Source organism: Cervus canadensis, chromosome 11 (assembly GCF_019320065.1).
Source record: "Cervus canadensis isolate Bull #8, Minnesota chromosome 11, ASM1932006v1, whole genome shotgun sequence".
NCBI lineage: Eukaryota > Metazoa > Chordata > Mammalia > Artiodactyla > Cervidae > Cervus > Cervus canadensis.
The window spans coordinates 32,805,068-32,828,241 of NC_057396.1; the positions used below are offsets into that span (position 1 = coordinate 32,805,068).

General features: G+C 34.9%; 1 protein-coding gene across 13 annotated transcripts in view; it reads left to right on the top strand.

Moving 5' to 3' along the window:
• The window catches only part of SOX6 (SRY-box transcription factor 6), a 672,686-nt gene that overhangs the window by 146,645 nt on the left and 502,867 nt on the right, over positions 1-23,174 (top strand). Inside the window, exons 1-2 of one of the 13 annotated variants that reach the window (XM_043481419.1) lie at positions 12,353-12,371; positions 15,079-15,160. The exons of 11 other annotated variants lie outside the window; for them this stretch is intronic. The gene's annotated coding sequence lies outside the window, so the exon portion shown is untranslated. Of the gene's footprint in view, positions 1-12,352; positions 12,372-15,078; positions 15,161-23,174 lie in introns of those variants that run through there. One more of the 13 variants, XM_043481411.1, reaches the window with a different exon arrangement.

Genomic DNA, 23,174 nt, shown 5'->3' on the forward strand with positions numbered 1-23,174 from the left:
TGTATTTATAACACAAGACCACTTAGAAAGAAACTTCCTTTTTGTAGCACTAGAATAAACTGCTCTAAAAATTTGTAATACTTTGGACTTATTTCATTAAGCCATTTTACTGGCACCATTAAACTACTAAGACCTGGTACCATTAAAACTTACTCAGTACTATTATTATTATTATTATGGCCTATTTTACCCTTTATTAATTTTTTTCACTGTACTAAGTTCCTCTGCTCTTTATTTTTTCATGTTACTTACTACATATTGTGCCATCACAGCACATTTGGTAATTTCGAGTTAATTGCTCAATTATCAGTGATAGTCATGAAGCACTTGAAACATGTGCAGTGGAGGATTTTAAAAATTTCAAAATAAGTTGGTGTGTCATAATCTTAAATGTGAAACATGCCAATATCTGCAGTCATAAAAATACACTGTCTGAGCTAGGCATTTCAGGGAAGGCAAAAACCTACTCTTAAAATCAGGGCTTTTGTCTGGCACTGAAGTGTTTCATCTTTGCTAATTTCAAACAACGTATCTAAATTTGATCTTGGTTTCCTTTTCAACTCTAAAAACTTGGTTGTGATAATAAGGGAAAAGGGAAGTAAAATTGTATTGATTCTGTGTGAATGTTTTATTGGAACCTCACAATCACGATATTTGCTGTAAAGTGGAATTTGGGATCCATACTGGACGTCAGTCAAGGAAGCTGACTTACTAAAGAAGCAGAGTGGTCTCTCTATAATGTTTCTGCACTCATTAAGGCAATCCTCTAATCAGAGGACAGTGTTTCAGTGAAGATAATATGTCGATGATTTATTTACATTGAAAAACCTCATGAGAACAATGACACTTCGGGGACTTTTTCTGTTTCTTACACAGTAATATTCTCAGATGCCTTCAAGATAATTTTACATTATGGCAAAATAATTATTGTAACTCTTTTGGCAACTAGGCAAACTATCATTAAATTTTGCATTAGTATTCAGTTTAGAGTTTTCTCTAAACTAATATAGTGCCAACAGCTCTTTTTTAGATGCTATTATGGTTCTTTCACATTTTTATAGAACTGTAGTAAAGCTGAATTTACTGGCTACATTTGAAGGTGGAGTAGAGCTGCACAAGAGTCAACATTAAAGTGATTCAGTGCCCATTGGAGAAAAATTCTTCTTAACTTGAGATTGGAAACAATGTGGGGCTTGAGGGCAGTTTGCTAAGACCAGCTAATAAATTTGAATATTCCCCCCAAAAGCTGCTTTCTGAACTTGTTTATAACCAAGAAGATAGGCTTTATCATCTTCCAGTATTCTTGCGTACACTTTGTTAATATTTAAAGGAATTAAGTACATATGGAGAACAGGAAATAAAGCCATAATTTGAATTGAGTGGTGGTCTCAAATACAGGGAAGCAAGGGAGTGTCCATAAATGGTACTAATTATGCACAGATTAGTACTAGCTATTATTCTGTAATACAGTAATCTTTAAGATGGGAAATATTGTCATGTTTATAATTCAGGAAAAAATAAAACCACCGATTTACTCAAGCATTTAGAAATATTTTAGCAACTGCTCAGTTTGTAAAGTTTGAATAATCAACAAAATCTAGTGCATTTTATTGTACGTTTGTCTCTATATAATATTCAGCACATAGTTTTATCTGAAATACATATTTTATGTTATCATGGAGTATGGGTATAAATGCTTGTCATTTCACCAAATTTTTGCTAGTGCCAAAGATTAAAATGTGAGTGAAATATTTCCAGTAAAGATAAAAACATTTTCTGCATTCTCTTTCTCCCTTCCTTCGTCTTTTTCTTTTGCCCTGTTCTCTGCCTCTCTCTCTTCATATTTCTTACTGGAGTTTTTCAAAGATGCAAGGCAATTATTATGTAAAAAGGTTAATTTCCTAAGCATTATCTTCCATCAATGCCTGGCAAAAAAGACTTATCCTTAATGTTTAATCAGTCAAAAAGTCTATCCACATGATAAAATTCTTGTTTGTATTATTATTTGCTTAGCAAGTACTTTCAAGAGGAAAAAAGTTGATCACTAACCTAAGGATTTAAAAATTGATTTGTTATGGAGAGTTTATGTGGGTGGAGTTTTCTTTGAATACAGACTTACTGGAGTTAGTTCTTTCTCTTTCTTTTCAACTCACACAGTTTTATATAAGCTTAAGTGAATGAATTCATTAATAAAAGGAGATTTTCTATTTTTATTTCTCCTTTGGGCTCTTTTATACCTTTGAAAAGCACAGATACAACAAAATGGTATGTTGGACACTTATTATTTTTATCTTTTTGACGCATCTATAGTAGATAATTAAGCATTAGCATCAATGGACTCCAAGTCTGTACCCCATAACTGCCTACATTAGGCAGACTGTAGATTATTTTTTTCTTAAAGCTATGGCAGCTGGTAACAAGCCTATGACTTGGTTTCAATTATTACCACTTGTGTTCTGAGTTTCACTGACCGTAGTACAGAAGAAATACAGATGTTGTGCTCTTGCGAATGTAATTTTTCTTCCAATTATTACATATATATGACATCATCAATTAGAATGGGTTAAGTTGAGATTGTTGCACATGATTTTATACCTGATATAGCAAGTATCAAGTGCACACTCATTGAATTGTTGACAACTTTAGGAGATTCTGGGCTTTGTCCCTCGTAGTGGCCGTGTGTGGAAGCCACTGTTGATTTTGTGACTAGTTACAGAGCATTTTTTCTTGGACTTGCAGTCACAGAATAGATAGCTGCAAGGCAAGATCTGCTGGAAGGCTGAGAAAAAAGCATGGAAAATGTGGGTATAAACTAGAGAGCTGAATTTCAAAAAACTCTGAGGGTCTGGACCTTTCTGAGGAGAAGATATGGTTGAACAAATGGAAGAAATACCCTTCCCTCCAATTTTACTGCAGTAATTGAGAAGAGACAAGAGGAGAGAAATTAGTGAAATAGGAAATGACTGAAATAGGAGATTTTTATAAAATCATAAAATGGATTTGAGGACTGATTTTTCAAGATGTGGAAATATTTGTTTGGATCTGACAATAGTAATCTAAAAGGGGTTCTGTAGCCCCTCCCCCCAATTATTTCAGTTTTATTGATTTCTCAGTGCATTCAAAGGACAACAGTAGGAATTTTAGGAAATAGCTACCTCCCTGGGTGGGTGGCGGTGGGGGGGGGGGGCGGCGGCGGGGGGAGGACAAGGAAACAATGAGAACAGTTTTCCTTTATCTCGGTAAAGATTACTATAGATATATATGAAAATAATCATTTATGTATCACACTTTGTATTTTACATGGGAGACCTTTAGAAAGGTCTCATGGTAACCATGTCCAAGTAGCATCCCTATATCTTCTAGGACAAAGAATCACATGAAATAGGTTTCAATTATGGTATATATAATGTTTTTAGTTTTGGACATTGGCAAACTCTTTGAAATCAAACTTCTGTACAGTGACTTTTAGTGTGATGCATCTTCCTTTCCTTTCTCCTTCTACGTCCCTTTCCTCTTTTCCTTTCTTTCCCTCCGTCCTCTCTATCCTTTCTTTCAATTAGAGATAGTTTCTTTTCAATTAGTATGTATGCTGCTTGCCAAGCTGTAAAATAATACCTAACATGTGTTCCTTAAGCTGTATGCAAGGTCACCTTTTTGATTAAGGACTGAAGAATCCTTCAGTTCAGTTCAGTTGAGTCGCTCAGTTGTGTCTGACTTTTTGCGACCCCATGAATCGCAGCACGCCAGGCCTCCCTGTCCATCACCAGGGGTTTCTTATATGAACTAAGAGCACTCTTATTTATTTTATACAGTTAAAGAAACTGAGGAACTGTTGGAATTAGTTTTACTATTGTGAAGTGATGATCATTCAAAAGAAATTACAATCTTTATTGACTCAGCAGTTTACTAAACCTGAAGTGAAATTTGTCGGATTTTAAGGCATGTTGAGTGTTTGCTCACTAAGAACAAGATAAAGGAATATCATGGTCTAAAACGAGAACTTTTAAGTTTTCAGAAAGTCTTCCTGCAGTGAGATATGCTGTGCAGCCGTGTACTTACAACCTGAAGGGAAGTCCTTAGTTGGGTTTTTCTGGCAAGTCTTCCACATAAGATGCATTCGTCTCAGTTCTTGATGTGGGTTGTTTCTTGAGAATAGTTTGATTTAAGGTTAGAGGGGGTTAATTATCCCATGCAACCAAAAGGAAACATTTATAAATTATCTCAAGGATACTAAACAAGAGATGAAATTCAGATATTCCTAGAAGAAAGTTGTGGATTGATCAAAGTTGTGATTATAGAGAGCACTGATAGAATAACAAGTTGTGCATTAGTTTGTAGAGTGAACAGACTGACGCTGTCCCCCAACAGCACCTACCAGTGCTCTAACATTTCCCAGTTTCTCTGTCAGAGAGGAAGGGGAAGGAATCAAGTGTCTGTATTTGGCAGAGATAAGTTAAAAACAGCTGTGTGTTGTTGAACACCTGTGCTTTCTAGGCATTGGGCAAGGCACTTCTACCTGTTATCTTTAATCCTTTTAACAAATCCCTTAAACCCCTGATTGTTTTCTCTAAATTCTGATTTATTTTTTACCTTCATAGTAGTTATCTTGTTTTTGTATGTTTATTTAATATTTATAGTTTTCTTCACTAAACTATGGACTTCCCTGGTGGCTCAAATGGTAAAGTGTCTGTCTACAACGCAGGTTTGATCCCTAGGTGGGAAAGATCTCCTGGAGAAGGAAATGGCAACCCACTCCAGTATTCTTGCCTGGAAAATCCCATGGATGGAGGAGCCTGATAGGCTACAGTCCATGGGGTCGCAAAGAGTCGGACACGACTGAGCGACTTCACTTACTTACTTCACTAAACTATGAGCCCTGTCAGGGCAGATACCGTGACTGTTTTATTCAAACCTGTACACCCAGTTTCTGGCACAATGTGTGACACATACTAAGTTCCTAGTAGATATTTGTTGAATAAATAAACAAATGAGTGACAACAACAAAAGATGAGGGAAAGATGGAAGGAATGAAAGGAAGAAAGAGGCAGAGCTGGGATTCAAACACAGTTCATTTGACTTCAGATAACATCTCTTCCCACTCTAGAACATCAGCATGGTTTCACTTCATCTGGAATATTATTCTTGATTATATCCTTAACTGATAAAATTTCCCTAAGTTCTTAGAGCACTTCAAACCTGTTTACATCTTATTCTGAGACCTCTTACATCTTACCCTGAGACTGAATGCCGTGAAAAAGTCTGTCCCATCTTTTTATCATTCTGTTGGAATATTGCAACCATTCTATGCTAACAATTCTCACCAGAAATATAGGTTTCATATTCTAGATTTTTGGATTTCTATTCCTCCTACACAAAGAGAATGCACTTCTTTCTTTCTCTTCTGAGATTGATCCTTAATTTCGATCCTTGTGCTAGAGTGATTGTTACATGCCTTGCTGAGTTTTTTGCTTGAGAAGATGGGTGTCACTCTAATTAGAGATAACTTCTGGGAGGAGTCAGGCCAACCCAAGGAGCTCCTATCCTTGCAGGCGCCAGGCACTGGGGCTTGGTTTGGTCATTCAGCAGTGACCTCTTTCCACTTAGTTCAGTTTTATTGCTTGAATTTTTCCTTTAAAAATATCATTATCAAGAAGTATTTTTGTTTAAACATTGGTTATTTGCATGACACTATCAACTATTTCATTTCCTTTTATTCCTAGTGTCATCTTTTAAAAAGCCTTATTATGTTCTTCCATCTGTTTCCCAGGATGGGAGGAAATGTAAGAATGTAGAGAGTAAATGCACGATTCACCTAATCTCTTTCCACCTAGTGTGAAAGGTATCATTGTAGTTAGGCTTTCAGCGATGCTATGTAGCCTTGGAAGTATATATTTTTAAGGCTGTATAGATGTGGTTAGTTCAAACAGGAATTATGTATATCCCAGGTATATTGAATGGTATTTAAATCTTGATATCAACTTAAAGAACCCTATATAAATTCCTAAGGAGGGTATAAGAAACAGATTTCTGTGATGTGAAGCTTCTTGGAAGCTCTGACCATCTGAGAATCTATCATTTGAAGCAGTCTGGCCTACTTACAAGTTAGTATGTTAGTAAAGAGTGATCTGAGCCATTAGAGTCTTCACTTTAGATGGTATAACAGTGGTCAATGTGACATCCAAGTTGCCCTCTGAAAACTTTTTAAAGGAGATTAAACCAGTCAATCCTAAAAGAAATCAACCCTGAATATTCACTGGAAGGAATGATGCTGAAGCTGAAGCTCCAGTCCTTTGGCCACCTGGTGCGAAGAGCTGACTCATTGGAAAAGACCCTGTTGCTGGGAAAGACCAAGGGCAGGAGGAGAAGGGGGCAACAGAGGATGAGCTGGTTGGATGGCATCACCGACTCAATAGACATGAGTTTGAGAAAACTCCAGGAGATAGTGAAATACAGGAAGCCTGGTGTGCTGCAGTTCATGGGGTTGCAAAGAGTTAGACACGACTGAGCAATTGAACAGCAGCAAATCTGTTTTGCAGTTATGGTAAAGCCTTTCCTTGGTAGCAAATATTTTCTTCCAAGGAGAGTGTTTAGCTTCTGTTGGAAATTAATTCAACTCCATAAATATATACTGGGTACTGAGTGTATTCAAAACAGAACATTAGGTGCTGCATTGGAGATAAATGCAAATGTATGGGGTTTCTGCTATCAAGAACTTTAGAATCTAGACATAATTACTGAACTTTCTTATTCTTTTTTGTGTCTCTGTGTCTAAATCAGTGTGTAGCTCAAAGGAGGGATTAATAAATGTTAAGTAAATTGCACTGATTATTGCAGAGGAGACAAACAGAGGAGATATGTTATTCTCTATGCCTTAGAGAAGGCAATGGCAACCCACTCCAGTACTCTGGCCTGGAAAATCCCATGGGCAGAGGAGCCTGGTAGGCTGCAGTCCATGGGGTCACTAAGAGTCGGACATGACTGAGAGAACTCACTTTCACTTTTCACTTTTATGCTTTGGAGAAGGAAATGGCAACCCACTCCAGTGTTGTTTCCTGGAGAATCCCAGGTATGTGGGAGCGTGGTGGGCTGCCGTCTATGGGGTCGCACAGAGTCGGACACGACTGAAGTGACTTAGCAGCAGCAGCAGCAGCAGCAGCTTGCTTTAATAAAAAAAAATTGTTCTCTAGGGAGTTTGAAAGAATTAAAGATAATCCCTTTAGGAAGAAGGACCTTAACTTAGGAAGCAGACTTTCTGATATTCTTTGCATGTTGAATTGAATTTTATCACTGGAATAGGAGATGAAGAGACAGGTGTATCTTGGTAGTGAGAGAACTAGCACAAACATGGGTAGGGGATAGATGGAAGGAAACAGGGAAGTATGGGATAGGGAATAATGAGAAGTCCAGTTTGACTGAGGTATAGGGTATGCATAAGCTAGAAAATTTAGTGTGATTATATCATTGTGGCACATAATGGTAAGCTAAGGCATTTGGTAGATTTGATAGAGCCATCAATCCAAATAGCTGAATGGTATTGCAAGAGCTTTGCTTTTGAGAAGTTAGTTCAGCCAGCAGTTTGTAGAGTTGATTAAAGGGGGAATAAAAGACTTTAATTAGGGAAACACCTTGTAAGATAGTTCAGGCAGGAGGTAAAAGGTTTAAACAAGGGTAGGTATTTTGAGAACAGAATGTTAGAAACAGAAAGAAGAGACTTTGTTAATGTGGTGTTAGTAAGATGGCTGGATTATAGCTGATGGGGAGCATGAGGAAAAGAAAGGAGTAAAAATTACTCATTGCTTTTCCCTGTTCCCTGTTCTCAGCACTGAATTTTTGAAAAGGCAGAGGGAAAATATCATGCTAATGATTTCATGTCAATGCTCAAATCCCTTGCATCTCATTGGTTAGATCCCCACTGAAATTGAGGATACTTTTTCTTCCCATGGAGGCCTGGAAGGAAGATGTGTTTTTAAATGAATGAGAACATACTTAAAGATAAAATCTCTTGAGAATTTAAAGGCATAGCCTAAACACAAAAGATGTTAATACTAGGAACTCAAGTGTACAGGCAGGGCATTGTTGATTTCAGGGACATAAAGTAAAACTTGGTTACCATGAGTGAGAAGAGGGAAGATACTGCGAATTATGGCGTTCCTATCAGGTGGCTTTCACATAGGGATTAATACATGACATCTGTGAGGAATAAAACAGGTGTGCACAGAGTCTGGTTACTTTTAAAACTCTCTCAGATAAAATGATGACTACAACTTGTTATATTGCTACATTCTGTCCTCCACAGAAGGTATAGTCAAAGGAAATATTATGCTTGGGTATAGGCCCTTTCTACTTGTCTCTTTCAAGGGAAAAGGAAATAATGCAGGAAAATATATTCATGACTAAGAAAAAACACTGAAATAAGATTTTTAAAATAAACTTTTTCAAGAAAATGGAATAAAGTCAAGTTGATTTTGAAAAGGATTCTTATCATTCAGACTAACCCTAACATGCATTAATTCACTTATTTACTCATTCAATAAGAATATGAATTCAGGATTCTTCTGAACATGAGGTGGAATTTAAAATGGTGAATGAAGAGTTTAGTCATTAGGAATTTATAATCTATTATGGGAAGAGATGAAATATACATATATATATATATATATAAAAGGAAAAAAGTAACTGTTACAAAACCTAGTAATTCCTCTTTAGGAAATGTTTTGCCCAGTGTTTCTCCTGGGAGACTTGCAGGAGTTGTTCTCCATTCAAATGTATTCAGCTGTATGTACTGTATGTACCTCAGCCTGCTGACACACGGAGCCCCTTGGCAGCTCGTCATCAAAGGGTGTGTATGACTTAGGTTTCTGTCTCACTTGGACCTATCAAGCTGTTCATTTTATGTATTGCCTGATAGGTTTCAGTGAAACACTTTTTGAATGAATTACAGACACGCTCTCTTACATTCTATCAACTGAGATATTTGGGGTTAAAAATCTTAAAAATTTATGTATCCTATGGGAAAGTTAAAAGTCTGTTACTTTTCCACATCTTAAGCTTTTTACATGTCTTTATATTTTAAAACTCCAAAACAACTTTTGAGTGCCTTCTGTGAATCAAAACTGTAGTAGATACTACGTATTAGTTTAAAAATATACCGTGTAGAATTCCTGCCACCCCTGGATACTACTGTGTACTAGCTGTGATCTTAGGCAAATCATGTAACCTCTTGGAACCTTAGCATGCTCATCTGTAAAGTGAGAATATAACCTACTGCATGTTTTTTTTTTTTTAAGCAGCTTTATTGAGATATAATTGGCATATAATAAACTTCATATATTTAGAGTATAATTTGGTGTTTTGATATATGTATACACCAGTCAAGCCATTTTCGCAGTAAAGATAATTTACATATACATAATCCTAATGGTTTCTTAATGCCCCTTCAGAATCCCTTACTCTACCCCTCCTTGATCTGTTTTCAGTCTTATCCCTAGGCAATCACTGGTCTGTTGCCATTTTAGATTGCATTAAAAGTTTTGTTTTATGTAAGTGGAATCATACGTTATATACAATTTTTTGGTCTAGTTTCTTTCATTCAGCGTGATTACTTTGAGATTCATGCATGTGCATGTCAATAACTTATTTTTAAAATTGAGGATTAGTATTTCATTGTAAGTAGATACCACAATTTGATTATCCATTTAGGTTCTTTCTAATTCTTGGCTGTTACAAATGAAGCTGCTTTGAACATTTGTCTTTAGGTGGACATGTTTTTTCATTTCTTTTGGATAAATACCTAGGAATTGAATAACTAGGTTACATAGGTGCATGTTTAACTTTATAAGAACTGCTGATTTTTCCAAAGTGGTTTACCATTTTACATTCCTACTAGCAATGTGTAAGAGTTCCAGCTGTCCCACATTCTTAACACTTTGTATGTTTAGTCTTCAATTTTAGCTATTCAAGTGGTCTGTAGTGGGTGATTCACTGTGATTTTAATTTTTATTTCCCTAATGACAGATGATGTTGAGCTTTCTTCATGTGCCTTTTTGTCATCCATGTATCTACTTTGTTGAAGTGTCTTTTAAATCTTTTGCTGTTCTTTTCTTTTTTTAAATTGGGGTTGTCTTTTTTTATTGAGTTGTTATAGCGTTTTAATTTTTTTTAAATTATGAGTTATTTGTCAGATACATGTTTTCTGTATATTTTTTACTGGTCTGTGGCTTGCCTCTTAAGTGTCTTTTGAAGAGCCAGTGTTTTAAATTTTGATAAAGTCCAATTGTTGTTTCTCTTTTGTATTTCATACTTTCTGTGTCACTTTTGAGAAATTTTTGCAAAACCCAAGGTTGCTAGGATTGTTTTTCTAAGCATTTCATTAGAAGTTTTATAGTTTTAGATTTTAATTTAGGTTTATGATTTGTTTTGAGTTTATTTTTGTAATAGTGTGAGATGCGACTTCAGGTTTAAATTTTTGCTTATGGCTATCCAAGTTTTCTAATGCCATTGTCTGAAAAGGTTTTCTTTTTCCCCATTAAATTGCCTTGGCACTTTTGTTGAAAATATGTTGACCATATATGTAGAGGTTTATTTCTGGAGTCTCTACTCTGTTCCATTGATCTGTTTGTCTGTTTTTTATGCTATTATCCTGATTACTTGATTACTGTAGCCTCATAGAATGAGATGGGAAGTGTTACCTTCTATTCAGTTTTCTGAAAGAGTTTGTGTACAATAGGTATTATTACTTTTTAAATATGTGAAAGCCTTCACTAACGAAACCATCTGGGCTTGGAGTTTTCTTTCTGGGAGGGTTTTAAACTACAAATTAAATTTTTAAAAATAGGTATAGGGCTATTTAGGTTCTCTGTCTCATCTAGGTTATGAACTTTATGAATATATAGTGATGTTACCTCTGATTTATGATAGGAGAATGTAAATATAACAGCAATCATCATATTGCTTTCCTGTTTTCTATTTTGTTGATTTCTGTTTCTGGTCTTATTATTTCATTTTTTTCTTCATACTTTAGGTTTCAGTTGCTCTTATTTTTCTAGTTTCTTAAGGTAAAAGCTGAGATCACTGATTTGAGACCCCCTTTTTCAATATGGGTTTTAGTGCTATAAAATTAGTAATGCTTTAGCCATGTTTCATAAATTTTAATATGTGGTATTTACATTTTTATTCAATTCAAAAGACTTTCTAGTTTCCCTTTTGATTTCTGTGTCATTTAGAAGTGTTATTTTCTAATATTTTTATATTTTCCAGCTGTCTTTTTGTTGCTGAATTCCTAGTTTTTTTGTTGGTTGGCAAATTCTATTAATGTAAACTAGATAAAGCTGGTTGAAAGTGTTGCCCCAGTCTTCAATATCCTTAACTGATTTTTTTGGTCTATGTGTTCTATCATTAATGCAGGGAAAGAGATTCTGAGAACTCTGATGAAATTTCTTCCTGACATTTTATTAGTTTTTCTTCCTTGTATTTTGAAGCTCAATTAGGTGGATACATTTAGAGTCATTATGGCCTCCTAATGAGTTTACCCCATTATCATTGTATAAGAATCCCTTTATCCATAGTAATATTCTTTGCTTTGAAATATGCTTTGTCTTATAGCCAATGGCAGCTTTCTTTTTATTAGTGGTACCATGGGATGTGTTTTCCATTCTTTTACTTTTATAGTATTGTGTCTTCATTTTAAAAATGGATTTTGTATAGCCTGCATGCAGTTGAGTCTTGCTTTTTATCCAGTATGACAATCTCTCCCTTTTAATTTGGCTGTTTATTTACATTTAATGTGACTATTGACATGGTTGAGTTTAAATATAAGATATACCTTTGTTTCTTATTTGTACCACCTGTCATCATCACTTTCCCCCCTTTTCTTGTTTTTTTAAAAAATTTATTAAAAATGTTAAATTTCATTTAAAATCTCTTATTGGCTTATTAATTCCATTTTTAAATTGTATTTTAGTAGTTGCTTTAGTATTTATAGCAATCCTATACAATTTATCACAGTCTTACCTCAAGTAATATCTCACAGGACACACAGGATGAGAATCTTATAATAATATACTTCCATTTTTCCTTCCCAGCCTCTGTGCAACTATTACCCACTTGATCTTAGTCAAAAGGCTAAGAAAAGATGCCTCTGTGTAATCATTGCCTTACATATTACTTCCACATATGTTATAAATCTAAATATAGTTATTTTTGTTTTGAATAGTCAATATTTTAAAGATATTAAAAAATAAAGTCTTTCGTATTTACCCAGATGTTTACCATGTTGTGTTCTTTTTTTTCTTTGTGTAGATTCAGATTTCTGTTTGTCAGGTACCTTCTGCTTGAAAGACCTCTTCAATATTTCTGGTAGGATATGTCTGCTGGTGAGATGGTGATTTTTCATCACCTTTTATATTCATGAAAAGTCTTTATTTTGCTAACTACAGACTATTAGATTAACTTTTTGTGGTTCAATAATTTAAAAATATCGATCCATTGTCTTTTAGTTTATATTGTTTTCAAAAAGCTGTCTGCTGTAATTTTTATGTTTCTTTGTGTATGGTGTGTCATTTCCTCTGGCTGCTTTTAAGATTTTCTCTTTATCATTGATTGTAAGCAACATTATTACTATGTGCCTTAGTGTAGTTTTCTTAATGTTTGTTGAGCTTGGATTTTTTGAGATTCTTGTACCAATAGGTTTATTGTTTTTGTCACATCTGAAAATTTTTCAGGCATTATTACTTAAGAACTTTTTATTCACTCCTATTCTTTGTGGAATCCAATTACACATGTTTTAGGAGGCTTGAAGTTGTTCTTCAGTTCACTGATTCTGTTCACATTTTTTTTTCACCTCCATCTCAGTTTCATTTTAGATTTTTTCTGTAGATAAGTCTTGAAGTTCACTTGTCTTTGTCCTTCAGTGCTGAATCTGCTTTTAATTCTACTCCCATGATTTTTCATCCAAGACATTGTATTTCTTTTATATCTAGAAGTTACAGTTGAGTCTTTAGTATATATTCAAGATCTCTGCTTAGTATGTTTAGTATTTATTTTAGCTTCATGGACAAATAAGATGCAACTAATAACTATTTGAATATCTGTATACTAATTCTATCATCTGTGTCATTTCTGGGTAAATTTCAATTGATTGCTTTTTCTCTTCATAATGAGTGGTATTTCTCTGCTTCCTTTCATACTGATGGTATTTTATTGGATGCCAGAAATTGTGTAAATTTTACCTTGTCAAGTCCTGAATCTTTCAATATTTCTATAAATATTTTTGGATTTTTTTCTGGTATGTAGTTAATATACTTGGAAATAGTTTGATTCTTTCAGTACTTGCTTATAATCACTGTCAGTTGGAACCAGTACCTTCTTTAGTGTAGGGCTAAGTTTCTACACTGCTGAGGCAATACTCTTATGAGTATTCTATCCAATGTCCTGACATTATGAAGTTTTACACTTTGATGACTGGAAATTAAATTATTCCTGGATTTGTGTGAGCTCTGGGGATTGATTATATATTTTTCTAACCTTGGTTGATTTCCTCACACATGTGTGCTTATCAGTAATTGTGAGGGATTCTCTTCCAGACCTCTGGAAGTCTGTGCAGGTCTCTCTCCTCTGTTACTCTGCCTTATCAACTATATCCACCTTGGCCTCGCTAGACTCCTAGCTTCATTTTCTTAGACCATTAGGCTCTGCCTCTGTATACTGCAGTTAGTCATTTCTTTCTTGAGGCAGTAAGCTGGGACAACTGTAGGGAAGACCTCATTTGTTTTTCCTTTCTCAGGAATCACTGTTCTTCATTGCTTGATGTCTAGTTTCTGAAAACTGTTGTCGTTATGTATTTCATCCAGTTTTTTTTTCTAGTTGTTTAAGCCAGAGGATAAATCTAGTCCCTTTTAGTCCATCTTTTTCAGGGACAGAAGTCTCCACATATGTGAATAAATATATGATATATATTAAACATTCAGTATATTGTGTGCTTCACCCATAAAAATTACTAATTGATCATTACTATTGTCATTTCTCCACCTGCATCCTGTTCAATAATGAAACTTAACTTTATATACCACCTTCTATATGAAGCCTTCCAGATGAAACTCTTTATTCTTTGTACTCATATCACTTTTTAAATATACTTTCATTATGACATGGATCTACATTATAAATTTTGGTTTACTTATTTGTAGTTTGTCGTAGATTATAAGTTCTTAGACAAATGAGGTCTATCTTATTTACTTATTCTTAGTTTCCAGCATATAGTAAATGCTTATATTTTGTTGCATAAATGAATAATTGAGAATATCTTACATCTTCTAGGAAATATTTAAGAGTAGAATTCTTGATTAGGAAGGAAAGCGAAGGAAGGTTGATTAGGAAGGTTTAGTGGTATGAGAACATTTGAGCAGAATGAAAGTGGAGAGTTCCAGAGAGCAGCATGAAAGCAAAAGGTGGTTGGTGGAAGCTGATAATATGTAATAATGATAATGATAATAACACTAGTAAATACTTCTACTACTAAAGTTATTATAAAGGTGAGAGAGGCTAGAGGAGTATAGATTGGAGAGTAAGAGAGCTTTATTATAGTGTGTCAATGAAACCATTTTATGAAACCTTCAGCACCTTGCTGAATATAGACAGTAATGTTGGTAGCATTACATAAATATGTATTGTGTGAATCAGTATAACTTGAATTGTTATAATAGAGGCTTTTAAACAAAGTGCTGAGAGAACACTATACTTTTTGGAATAAGTGAACCTTGGAAGGAGGTGGTAGGAATAGATTAATTGAGAAGCAAAAAGAAATCTTAGATAGTAGAAAACAGCATAAATACAAAAAATACTATGGGCAATAAATGACCATAATAGAATGAACAAATGGACCTTGGAGCTGGGTTCACTAGGGCTTCACTTTTATCTCTGCCACTTGGTGTAATTCTGGAAAATTGCTTAGCTTATCTGAGACTCAGTTCCTTCATCTGTAAAATGGGTGTGGTTGTTGGGAAGATTATATGATGCATAGAATAAATTTATTTTATGTCTGGCAGATAGTGGGTCCAATAACTATTAGTTTCTTCTTTTTAGACTTTCTATATCTTCTGATGAGGAAAGAGAAATGCTTCAAGAAGGACTTTGTGACCCCTCATCACTTTGTATAAGAGCCCAGGTATAATATATAATTTATGAGTATAACTAATGTTCCCATTTATTTCCTATTTCCATGGCAAATGAGGATTGAATTGTATTTTTGTGGTCTAATCTTAAGACCTTAGGTAACTTTAACACCTAGTTTCTTTGCATCTTCTAGTTTTAACTTATGTTTATAACTATTGAAATTATTGGCTAACTTTACATACAAATGAAACAATTTTACAACCACAGTTCAATATTTTTCAGAAATGTTTCTATTTATAGGGAATATATCTACTGAATGAAAGATTAGAAAGATGAGTATCAGAAATTCTAAAGTTTGCCAAGTCTGGAAACTACTTGTATTCTTTTAAGTCATTTGTTTTAAGAATAAAATCAGTTTGATGTCAATTTCCCATCATGGAAATCATATAATATAAGGTACAGAGTAAAGTTTAGAAACTTTTGACTTTTAAAAAATAATCATACTTTAAATCTCCAATTGGTTTATAAAAGACAATTATTAACGTGCACTTACAAAAATTTTTGGATACATGGATTTTAAAAGAAGTTTTAGATTAACTAAAACAGAGTAACTTTTTTTTTTTCCCACTGAAGGAAGAATTCTGGACTCTTCTGGTTAGCTAACTCCATGCTTGGTTAAGAGAGCTAAAGAATTTGCAGTCACTAGAATAAAAATTGATAAGCTGTAGTAGTCTTGGAGTCAATTTTCAGCACTGTTTTTGGCTGTTGAATACTTGCATTGACATATACTACTCATAGGTATAGTGCATAATGCTGCTAATCCTTCCAAGTGAAGAACCACCTTTAATCATGTACCTGGTATCTCGACTTCTGGGTGCTGAGTTGGCAAGGATCTGGCATGTGGTGGCACCTGACTTCATCTGCTGTTTTCACTATAGACCAGTTCTTTGCATTTATGAGTCAGTCTGGCCTCGATGACAGTTTGAGTGGTTGAAAGTGACCTTAGTTTTAGTTTAAGACATGTTGCCTCCAGGATACTTGTAAACATGTTGAGAGGCTGAGTTTTGATGAATGTCACAAAACTCCTCAACAGAATATGAACTGAGACCAAGGACCCGACAATATTAATAATTCAACATTTGGCAGTATTGTGGATATTAATGCATTCATAGTTCATGTTGACAAACCTGGGCCCAATCACATGTGAAAATGAGTTTAGTCATCTAATTTTAGTTTCTGGTGAGTATTTTCATACTTTTTTTCAAACTGGATGAAATGAAGAAAATAATCACTTTGTAGAGATGCAAGGTTCATAGCTATGAGCACATAACTGTGCTGAGAAATAAAAGAAAATGTTTTACAGTAAATTGCCATCTTGATTTAATGAAATAATGGTTAAGAATTCTTATAGTGCATTAAGGCTGATTTGTGATATTTTAAATTGCCCGTTTATTCATAATTTGAATGTGAAGTACCTATTTTGGTATTTCAGCTAAACATATAACTCCTAACTTTAAATAACCAGTAAATTTATGTAATCTATGTTGGTAAACTGTATAAAGCATTTATAATGAAACTTAAAGCATGTTAATAATAAGTACATATAATAGCTAAATATATCCAGTATTTTACAAATATTGCTTTCATGGGTAAATAAATGTATCTTCTTGTATTAAAATGCCACAGTAATGACACAATTCTATTTAATTATTAGTAACTCTAGGACACACCTCATAATTTGTGGGTCCTAGAAATAATATGGCAGTGACTGGAGTGGAAAGATCTTGCTCCTTAAGTTTTGGTGATTTGTTGAGCTGTTTAAATAATCTATGTCCTTCTGGCACATATCCAGATACATTTTATGATCACAAAAGAATTATTTTAGACCTCTAAACTAGCATCTTTTAGACTAATATTACCACTTTGTTGTAAAATTTCTTCTTTTAAAGGGTATAAATGAAGAATTTAAATTTTTATGTGAAGAAAAAGGATATTATTTGCTCCTTGAAGTATTTGGGTCTGTATTTCTACCTAGAAATTCTTATTGTTATATTCAAGTTGAGTGGCAAAGGCGAAAGGCTTATAAACTGAAAAAAAACTTTTTGTGGTCATAAAATATGATTTATATTACTTGGTGAAAGACATCAACTTAACACTGGAAGGAAATAAACAAATCAAATGGACACTATTTTATTTTGATTGCTTATATGCTTTTAATAAATTTCAAAATAGTCAGACATGTCTCAATATTGTATTTTTATTCACATATATCTTCAAATGGGCAATTATGTCCACATGATAAATATGTGGGGTTAATAATGATATTTGCTACCTGTGTCATGAAGCAGCTCCTTTTGATTCTTATGTAAAAAATTCCATAGTTTTCCTGGTACATCTTTAGAGTATGAAAAATCTGAATTAAAAAGAAAAAAAAATAACACTATAAAAATCTCATCTTGCCAAGATGTGAATTATACATAAGGTCTGAAAATAAGTAGAAAAGAATTGGAAGTGCATTTTAGATAGCAGACTGGGTCCATTCAAATAATTTGCAGGCATGGTTTCATTATGCTCTAGTTGTAGTAGATGATGTGTGCTACAAGCTTAGAATCAAAGTGGAATAGGTCTTAAACCAAAATCTACTTTGGTAACTTTGGTTCAGTTTCTTGCCACTTCTACGTCCCTTGCAAAGGAGAATGCACTATATCTTTGTGAACAACTTGAATTGCTCTTGCACTGGAAAATCATAAAGTCCAACTTTGCTTTTGGCACAGATTAGGTAAAGCTGATTTTAAAAGAGAAAAATTGGATACTTAGCAAACCCTAGTGAAATCTTCCCTGGTAGCTTAGCTGGTAAAGAATCTGCCTGTAATGCAGGAGACTCTGGTTCAATTCCTGGGTTGGGAAGATCCCCTGGAGGAGATCATGGCAACCCACTCCAGTATTCTTGCTTGGAGAATCCCCATGGACAGAGGAGCCTCGCAGGCTACAGTCTATGGGGTTACAACGGGTCGGACATGACTGAGTGACTCAGCAGCAGCAAACCCTAGCAGATATTTTGACACAATCTCGGAACTGATAAGAGTTGTCATAAATTTAAATATTACCTTTCATACCACAGAAACTTCACTAATAAATGACTTTGAATATTTTATGAATGACTAAGCATTCTTTTTTTACTAATAAATCCTCTGGAAAGCTATGACTTTTTTGGGATGGTTTTACTTTTGGAGAAAAGAGTGTTGAAGAGAAGGTACTGATGACGTGTCACATAATTTTACAACTTTCATAACTGCTTTTAACTACAAAACTATCTCTGATTAAAATAACAATTGAGCTTGTAATTTCATCTGAACAGCTGCTGCTACAGGGGGTCATTACCTTGGAGAGCTCGAAAATAATCGTACTCCTGGTACATGAGTTATGTAGTCTTGTGTTTTACAGCAAAGCACAAAGTTTAAAGCCTATAGAAGAATGTTATTTGAAAGCTGTCAAACCATGTTAAAAAAGACTGCATCGTCAAAAGGCCCTGGTGGCCACGATTCTGCATGTAGCCTTGTCTTATTCATTATAAAATGCATGTTTATAAAGTTCCACAGAGCATCCAATTCCCAATTCACTTATATCAGCAAGACTTAACTTGCTCATTAATCTAAATTCTTTTGCAACTTTAATCTACATGTTTAATTAATCATAAAATGAGGCGGTAAGTAATTTCAGCAATGTGTGGCTTGTTATCAGATGCATTTAATCACTCTTCTGTGAGCTCATTTGGAAACACCTGAAGATGTCGAGTGCAGTTTGAATAAGCATAAATTATTCTTTGTCAGTGTACTTCACTCAACTAATAAGACATTAATTTAAAAGGCACTGTTTGTCATTTTTAGATCTTTACCAATATTTTTAGCTTAGCAATATAACTCTAATTGTATATATGATTCACAACTAGTGCCCGACATAGGAAAGGGTAAGAGTTTAATTCATTTTTCTTATTTACATGTAATTATGTCATGTAATCTTAGTTTTTAATGAGGATTAACCATCTTGTAAGTATTCATATGCTTTTGGAATAAGGTACTAATGAACTATAGTTGGAAAAATTATTTGTTGGTACAAAGACTTGTGATTCCTTATTGCTTGTCTAGGTTAGGTCTAAAAAGACATGAGGTTTGGGACAGGGCTTTGATTTGAGGATGTAGATATTGCATAGAGATTATATGATACAGATGTTAACTTTAAATAATTCAAGTAAAATAGCTATATTCAACCATCCCACATAATAACATATGTAATTCTTATACAGGATCAGGTGGCCTAAAATAATGAGAGTCCCATTTTACACACTATTCTCTTAACAGTATTGCCCAGTTGATGACAGCATTTTTTTTTTAAAAGACAAGAAACAAGAACAACAATAAAAACAAAAACTCACTCAAAGCTTCAGAGCAAAAGAAAATTCATGAGGGCTGAATGAGTTATATATCTTGGTGTCAGGAATATAGGAATAAAAATTCCATTTTATAGGATGTCATCACCTGTCCTGTTTATGCCATGAGAGCAGTGACACATGGTAAGAATAATTATCTCAGTGAAAACAAATTTATTTACCTGCCATGGAGCATCCCTTTTCATCTTACTCATAAACTTATCTCACTCATATGCCATCTATGCATTGTCAGCAGTAAGCCAGAGGGGATGATTCCTGAAAAGGGAATATTGGTTTGAGCTGAAATATAGCCATATTCTCCATTTTTATTTGATGCGCACACCTTCTGGGTTTCTTCCCTTTCTTCAGGGATCTTTTACACTGAGCTAGCAATTATTTATATGTCCATTTCTTGCCTTATGCCTCATGTAAGAATTCTTCTCCCTGTTTTCCTTTCTAAGGGAAAGCGAAGTACTAGGAAATGTCATTTGTATAGTTCAAGGCATATAGGCCATAGCAGCACATTGTAATGGATGGCACTTACCCTTATTTCACTTAAAGCACTATAAATTGTTTCCTTAAAGCCACTGATGAAAACATTATACCTTCTTTAGAGTCATTCTTGATGGGCAGCATTTCATTTGAACTTAACTTTCTTGGTAAGAAAGTTTCCTCATTCCTATAAAACTTTAGTGGATAGACATATACAGTCTAATATGAAGGCTTGCCATCAGTTTTTCTTGATAAGAAACCTCAAACTTCCCTAGCTCCTCTTCCCCCGGCACAACCTGTGATATTTTTTTCCAGACAGATTTGTTTTCTAACTTACTATTTTGGTGCAAAGAATGAACACAGTGTTCTCCCCTCTCATCCCAACTGATGTGCGAGAGGCCTACCCTATTGTCTTATTAATAAGTTCCTCCACACAAGGACAATGATTATTTTATAAAATGCTTATATATTAGTTGTAGCTATTTGTCTGTATTATGTACTTCAAGAGGAAAATGATAAACTCAGTTCCATGTGGCTCTTGTACCGTCAAATATTTGAATATGTGCTTAGATAAATATACACAGTGTTACACACAACACACATACACTGACACTTCTGCCCAGACACAAACAAACAAGGACCTACCACTTAAACATGCTTCTTCAATGGAGACCTCACAGTTGTTTCAGTCCAGTTCAGTTGCTCAGTCGTGTCCGACTCTTTGAGACCCCATGAACTGCAGCATGCCAGGCCTCCCTGTCCATCACCAATTCCCGGATCCTACCCAAACTTATGTCCATTGAGTCAGTGATGCCATCCAACCATCTCATCCTCTGTTGTCCCCTTCTCCTCCTGCCCTCAATCTTTCCCAGCATAAGAGTCTTTTCAAATGAGTCAGTTTTTCATATCAAGTGGCCAAAGTATTGGAGTTTCAACTTCAACATCAGTCCTTCCAATAAACACCAGGACTGATCTCCTTTAGGTTGGACTGGTTGGATCTCCTTGCAGTCCAAGGGACTCTCAAGAGTCTTCTTCAACACCACAGTTCAAAAGCATCAATTCTTCGGCACTCAGCTTTCTTTATAGTCCAACACTCACAGTTGTTTGAATGCACAATGCCCAGAATGAGGAACTATTCCAATGGGTGCAACTGAATGAGTGGAACTTCCATCTCTAGCAGAACTGACAGAGATGGTTAGCAGGGCTCTGATTTTAATTACAACTTCTGTGGCTGAAGGAATTGCTGGTAAAGTGATTACTGATGGCAGAGAGGGGTGGGTGAAGAATGAGTTAGGAGCATGTGCAATGTGGTGTCCACTAGCAGTGTCCTCAGGGGGAAGGTTTGGAAGTCCTTAGTCATCAGCTGCTGTGGGTCTTCAGCCTCAGCAGATGAATGAGAATGTCACAGTGCAGTTGGTTACAGGCAGTACTTCCGACTTCATTCTACAAGTCTCAGTATTTTTGTTGTTTAGTTGCTAAGTCATGTCCAACTCTTTCGTGACCCGATGGACTTTTGTCTATGGGATATCCCAGGCAAATATACTGGAGTAGGTTGCCGTTTACATTTCCAGGGGATCTTCCCAACCCAGAGAATGAACCCACGTCTCCTGCATTGGCAGGTGGATTCTTTACCGCTGAGCCACTGGGAAGCCCCTCAATATCTTATTTGTGTAAAATATAAGAGAGCAATAATGTATTCAGATATGCTTTGTGCTAACTCAGGATAAGGCCAAAATATTGTGCCTTCTCCTCCAATCAAGTTTCTTAAATGAAATTCTGTTCTATTTACCAAGGAGTTCATGTGTTATTTTTTATAAACACATAATTTATGCCCACCCATCTTTCCTTTTTTTTTTTTTTTTAAATTTGAATCCAGGCTGTCTGTGAACATTGTTTGCCTTTTTATAGCAAGCTTGTTTTTTCTTAATCATTTGAAATGGACTTTTATTAGAAGACCATTAGGCGTCATATCAGTGCAGTACATTTGGTGGCTGTATAAGAAGTTCTGATGCTAGATGTTCAAAGGTCTGCTCATATGGCATCTTTATGGATCCAGACAGCCTTGCTCATATGTGAAAACAAGGTAGTGAGTTACATAGATGGTTGAGTGTGCCATTTAGTTATTTCTCTCAAGTTTTTATAGGAATGGGTTGACTTGAAGTTGTGCTAACTTTCCTAGTGCCCTCAGCTTAGAAACTTTGTGTACTTTTTTTAGAAAACATCTGAATCACTTATATTCAGGAGAACATAATAATATATACAGTATAAGAAACTGTGTGTATTTTTCCCATCACCCACAGTTCATAGGATTGGCATGATTATAGTTCTTGTTGTCTTCATATTAACAATGTGTTAATAGCCACTAATAATCACAATAGCTACTAATAATCACTTTTCATGCATACTTCCAAGTATTGTATTTGAAAATCCCAGACTTCATATATAGTAAATGAGGAAGTAAAGCCTATGACCTTCTTTAAAAAGGCTAATAGTCAGTTACTTGTTTTTAAGTATTTTTTAAATCTATATTCCAAAAAGCTTCTTTGAAGTATACACAGGGATGTATTTGTAGAAAATTTCCAGCTAACTAATGGGGGAAGTTCAGCAAGTTTGTTGTTTGGAATTTTGAGTGGATATTTTTATAGAAAACGTGTTATAGATGGTGATTTGATTACTTGGGCAACTTACTGAAATCCGTTTAGCCTTATGTGGTGGTGGTTTAGTAGCTAAGTTGCGTCAGACTCTTGCAACCCCATGGACTGTAGCTGCCAGGCACCTCTGTTCGTTGGATTCTCCAGGCAAGAATACTGGAGTTGGTTGCCATTTCCTTCTCTAATTTAACCTTATAATATGACTGAATTATACTATTGAGAGTATGATAGTAGCTCATTGCTGCCTGTTGTGTTGTTTTGGTATGAAATCTCATTTTAAAATCTGGCTTTAATAACATTCTTTTGACCAATTTCTGGTGGTGGGATTTGACATTTCCTACTTCTACTACCAGTGCATACAGTGAAAATGAAAGACTCCTTGAAATGGAATTTGGGAGGACTTCCTGCTGTTCTTAGCTATGGAAAGTAACTGGGTATCCTGGCTGAAGTAAGAGGGAATGAAAGATGGTGATGGCCCTTGCATGGAGATGGATACT